Below are 6,000 nucleotides of genomic sequence, written 5' to 3' on the forward strand. Positions count from 1 at the left end.
CCCCCGGGGTCTCATGGTTTCCGGGAGGAAATTCCCAGGAGAGGATTTGGACAGTCCTGTCCAAGGTGGCAGGAGCTCCCTGACCCGCGCCTTCCTCCGTCTGTGGCATGAAGGAAACACCTGAGAGCCGGCAATCGACCACGGAAGTGCACTTCCCAGGGGCTGAGAAGTCAGGATGGAGGCAAGTTATGGGTGTCCTCCCATGGCGGAAGGCCGGGCCGAGACCAAGGGCCCTCTGCAGCCTTCCGCAAGGACACTGATCCACTCAGAGAGCTCAGCACGCAGGCCGGACCACGCCCGAAGGCCCCATGTCTGCTGCTGCTGTCTGGGGAGGGGCTTTCGCTCTGGCTGTGGAGGGACTCACACACTCAGACCATAGCGCCCCTCCACTTCAGAGAGGCTGTGGCATTGGTTAGGGCTGCTGAGCCAGGACCTCGCAGGTAGAGGACCTGGGCAAGCATGCGTCCCCGGCAATGTGGGCAGGCGCCTGGCAGGTGACTGGCCAGTGCCAGGGCGTAGGCGGCCCTCGTGTGTGCTTTCCTCTGCACCCTCACCGGGACGGCCAAGGTTTGCCAGTCCCTGCCCAGGCAGTGGGGTCTCCTCTGGCTCAGGCTCTACCGCAGACACCAGGCATGACTAGGGTACAGCACCTGTGCTTCTGGGAGGCTCCAGGGAGACCAGGAGGAAAGAGATCCTTGGGAACCGCAAAGGACTGTCTGCAAATAGTTCAGGAAGGTTGTACAGACAGCCAGCAACCGCAGGGTGGGCCCCGTGACACAACCCCACTCCACATGGAGTACTGCAGTAGCGTGCTCTCTCCTCACGTTTAATTAAATCCAAACATGTTCACAATGTTTCATAAACCAAAAAACAAACATAAAAAGATTCCAAAAAGGAATTGCCACATAGACTTCCAGGCTAGATAAGTTGTGGTACAGATTCAAAGAAACCACAATTCTCAAATGTCCTGGTGTGGACAGCAAATAAGAGCAAACCTAAAGACAGTCTCTTCCCCTCAGCTATTTCTATCAGTCAGGTTTGCACTACTGTAATGAAATGCCAGAGACAGGCTAACTTTACAAGAGAAGAGGTTTATTTAGCTTATAGTTTGGAGATTTGAGGGCACGGTATCAGCATCCTCTCAGCTCTGCTGAGACCCTCACGGTGGGTACTGGAGTGCAAGAGAGCAAGAGGTCAGCATCGAAGGGGGAACCGGACCAAGGTTCAAGGCCAGGCCAGGCTTGTAACAACTGACCCCCAGAACTCTGGACAAGGTCCGTGGGGGCCTGAGCATCTCCCACTAGCCCACCTGTTAAAGTTCCCACCACCTCTCACATTGCTGCCCTGAAGATCAAACCCCCAATTCCTGAACCTCCAGGGAACAGACCACAGCCAAGTCACAGAATTAATTTTCAAATAAATTCCAGGAGGAAAAGCCCAATACCTCTGGTTAGCCATTCCTTCCCATTAACTTATCTATGCATTCAACGTAGTGTCTATTAAACTTCCTGATTCTGTTGATATTAACATTGCTTGAAAAAGTTGATAAAAATTCAAGAGAATGTTAACAGTTTTAAATTCAAATTAGGCTTTTTAATCGCTGGGCTGGTATTGAACCCGGGACCTTGCATGTGCTGAGCACATGCTCTACCACTGAACCACACCCCCAGTCTTTGACTTTTGACTAAAACTCATTAAGTAATACTAACTTTGTGCAAATTATACTTTAGGTGGGATTATTTTTAGACCATTTTGAGAACAGAGATTGCTAACTGAAAATATGATGTTTAATGATACCGTAGGAAGTACATTTTACCTTCTTGAGAAAGTGAAAATCTATGATTTAACAAAATATTTTAACTTCACATCCATTGGGAATTAAAATAAGTATAGGTTACTTGTAAAGAAGTGGAAATATTACAACCTAAAAATTTTGGCATCAGTTCTGTAATTCAGTAATTCATTAACGAAGACAAGAAATGACAGAAAAATAATGCTTATTTTTAACTTCAGCCAAACGCTACTTTCAGCCATGGTTTCGTCTGTCTCTGCTGCTTGTGTGAGTTCTGCATCCAGCTCTGTGCTGACCACTGGGCCTGGGCGGGGGTGGGGTGTGAATGGTGAGCAGCGAGCGCTGTTCTGACTTGCGCAGGCGTGTCAATGGACTGCAGTGCAGCTTCATCCCAAGCTCCAGAAAACCAGTTCCCTTGTGAGAGGAGCACCCCCCAGCCACACTGCCCTGCGCAAGGCCCTGTGCAAGGTATACATTCTTTGCTGCCTTAAAACCCAGGCTGTTGGGCCGTGAACCCCAGGACAATGTCCACCCTTGCTCTGAAATTATGGGCGGGGAAGCCCATGTTCTCTGAGAAGCTCGAGGATAAGATGAGACCTCGATTCACCCCACTCCGCCCCAGTGAATTGTACATCCTTGCTTTTCAAGCCCTGACGTGCACAGGGGTCCCCTGGAAATCCCGCCCAGTGCAGGTTCTGGGCACTGGGGGCCCGATGTGGTCACTGGTACTGTGGTCCTCAAATCATATTTTGAATAGCAGGATGGAGGGAAGTAGAGGGTCTTGGCTGTGCACATGACAACCGTCTCCCAGAGCAGACCTGCGTGTCCTGGCACCCCCACCTCTGGACGGCTGTCCCCTCCCTCCCTTCAGGGGCCGAATGCAGCTTCATGCCAGAGAAGACATCCACAGAGCAGCAACAGGCAGGCTCCGGATCAAAAAACCCACCAGACGCAGTCACCCTCTCAATGGGCTGCGGCAGGCTCACCCTGCCCGTCCAGAGAGAAGTCAGTGAACCTGAACTTGAGCTTAATGGTGACAATCTGACCCAGCATGCTGCCATCGCTAAAATCACTCTGTCCTGGAAGAATGAGATAGAGATGGAAAAAGAACATGGAAAACAAGACAACGTCCTGCCCAGGAGCTGAGACCGCACTGTGCCTCAGACGTCTCTCTCCTGTGCTTCAAGGTCTATGTGCTGAGACGTACGACCTCGGCCTGTGGCCAACTTGTGCACCTCAGGGTTCTTTTTATGAGATCTACCTGGAACCTCAGTCACATGCTGCTGCCACCAGGTCTTTGTAGACTGAAGGATTGTGATGCCTGCCCGGGTCAGTCCATTGACCATTTGTTTGCTGCCCAGCTGGGGTCCCCCCAGGCCCCTGTCTTCCTGAAGCTGCTCAGAGCACAGATGCCCTCAACCCCTGGGCCGACCTTGCGGTTTGACCGGTGGAGGCAGGGGCTCCACGTCATTTCCTTGGCTGTGACCGTGTGTGGCTGGTGTGTTCCGTCTCCCCCATCATCACTAATGACCCTGGTCTGTCTGCATATTATGTATATGTAGCTGGGGAATATTTTATTTTTTGATGTAAAATCACACATTTATTATGATTCCTGTGGGTCAAGAATCTGGGCACACCTTAGCTGGAGAATATTTTGAGATAATATCTTTTCAAAAAAAATTTCTTCCCAGGATTTTGCCTTCTCTCTTCCCTGGTTCAAGTAGTATTTGGGCGCTGGGCTCATGGGCCCCTGTAGGAGGCTGAGGCAGAGCAGAGGCCCCAAGAAGGACCCACCTTGAAGAGGACTGCGAAGGCCTTCAGAGCTGGGAACGTGACATGGTTGGAGAATCCAGTTTTAACGTTATCCTCGTGATGTGCGTACTGGCAGGGGGCAGCCCCAAGTTCAGCTGGCCGCCCAGGGCCACCTTCCTGCTGGGTTCCCCGGGGATCTTTGAAGTCTGCCTACAGTGTATTTCAGGTCCACAACGTCAGTAGAGGAGAGTGAGAGAGAGGTGCCAGGGCCCCTGTTTCCACAAATTCACCAACTGCCCGCTGTGTGCCAGGCCCCTGCGGGGCACTGGGGGTGCAGGCTTGATCAGCTGCTGTCCCTCCACAGACTGCACTCAGAGTCCAGGGGAGGGGCGGTCCCAGGCTCGGGTGGGGAACACCAAGTTGCTGCCCCCCAGGAGGAAGTTTCTGGAGTCTAATGACCAACCATGTGCGTGGAGGAGAAAGATCTCATCCGGGAGATTCTCATCTTCACGCCTTTTTTCCTGTCTCTTCCTTCCAAGTTCTCTTGCCCCTAATAAGCTATTTCCTCTAATCTTATGGAAACTGGATTGGAAAAATAGATTTTTGTATGAGAACTTGTCAAAGGCGTTTTTCACTACTTCACGGATAAAATGGAGAACAGATGTGGGGGTGACCACAATGCCTCTTTATCATCCCCCCAAATTCTGAATCAGTGAAAACCTCTAAACAAGGAACACGTGCCTCTTTCCCAACTCCTATGTCCTCACAAAGAACTCGGTGACTCATCCTGGTGGCCTCACATCTCTGCACTCCTGACACCGTCACCGGGGTCACACTTAGATCTGGCATGTGCCTGCTCGTGCCAAAACGAAGAGAGAAGGATTTGTCAGGGAAGGCGGAACTTGGTGGGGAGGGCAGACGAACCCCTAGCCAGCTCTGCAGACGCTGAACCAAACCCAGGGTGGAGAGCGAGCTCAGCAGAAGGTGGAGGAGAGCCCTCTCACCTGGCGGGCCTAGAGGTCTTCGGCTGGCAGCACCTGCCCTGCGTGGCTGCAGCATTGGTGCGGGACACTTCCCCGCCGTGGAAAGCCCACTGGTGACCACCCTGGAACACCCTTCCCTGTCACGGTGGACAGGAGGGGCTGCAGCCCACGGGCCCCTCCGGAAGGAGCGGATGAGGCCGCAGGCGCCCATACTCCTCCACTGCTCAGAGATGGGCCTGGGATTCCATGAAGGAGTTTCAGACGAGCAGCCGTGCGTAGTAGTGACATTTGGGGCCCTAAAGTGGGCAGTAGCTGTGAGTCGGAGGTGAAGCCACCTGGGCTCAGTTGCAGCCCTGGGGTTACAGTTTCCAGCAGGAGCCTGGGCCAGTCTCTCGGCCGTCTCTCCACCCGCGTGGGCCTGCAGTGTCCTCACCACAAGTTTGTAGTAGAGGTAATTTCTGCATCATTTACTTTTGGATTTTATTTTAACCCTTTCTCAGTGTCACACATAATCCAGGACTGACCATGGTGCCATCCCAAGTAGCAGCACAGGGGTTGGAAGCTGGACACCGCGGGCACGATAGCCGTCTCCTTTCCCTTCCTCCCGGACAGGATCCGCTAAGCACATATGTCTCTATTGCTTGAACATTTTTGAATCCCTTTCCGCCTGTTTCCCTGTGTCTGTTGGGTTCTATGAGGACAGATAGATTGGGCAACCAGCCCTGATGACTAGAATGAGTGGCATGTGCTGGTGGCACAGACATCTCCTGTCTCAGGTGCAGATGGCTGTCCCCTGGAGTCTGTTTCCAGTATGTCTCCATCACAGAAAGGAAACCTGACCTCTCAGACCTGGTGGCCCATTGAGCCTCACTCCCACCCTGCAACCAGCCCTCAGAAACAGGCCCGTCTCTCCAGGCTAAAGTACCCATAAATAATTCAATTTCTAGGGGATTGGATAGTTCTTCTTGGTATCTGTTTGTTTTTTTTTTTAAATTTTTATTGTAAACAAATAGGATACATGTTGTTTCTGTTTGTACATGGAGTAAGGGCATACCATTTGCGTAATCATACATTTACATAGGGCAATGATGTTTGATTCATTCTGTTATTCCCCCCCACCCCTTCCACACCTTTTCCCTCTATAAGTCCCTCCTTCCTCCATTCTTGCCCCCCTCCCACCCCCAAGTATGTGTCATCATCCGCTTATCAGTGAGATCATTCTTCCTTTGATTTTTTGAGATTGGCTTATCTCACTTAGCATGATATTCTCCAATTTCATCCATTTGCCTGCAAATGCCATAATTTTATTATTCTTTATGGCTGAGTAATATTCCATTGTGTATATATACCACAGTTTTTTTTATCCATTCATCAATTGAAGGACATCTAGGTTGGTTCCACAATCTGGCTATTGTGAATTGAGTAGCTATGAATATTAATGTGGCTGTATCTCTGTAGTATGCTGATTTTAAG

The sequence above is a fragment of the Sciurus vulgaris genome (genome assembly GCF_902686455.1).
Source record: "Sciurus vulgaris genome assembly, chromosome: 10".
NCBI lineage: Eukaryota > Metazoa > Chordata > Mammalia > Rodentia > Sciuridae > Sciurus > Sciurus vulgaris.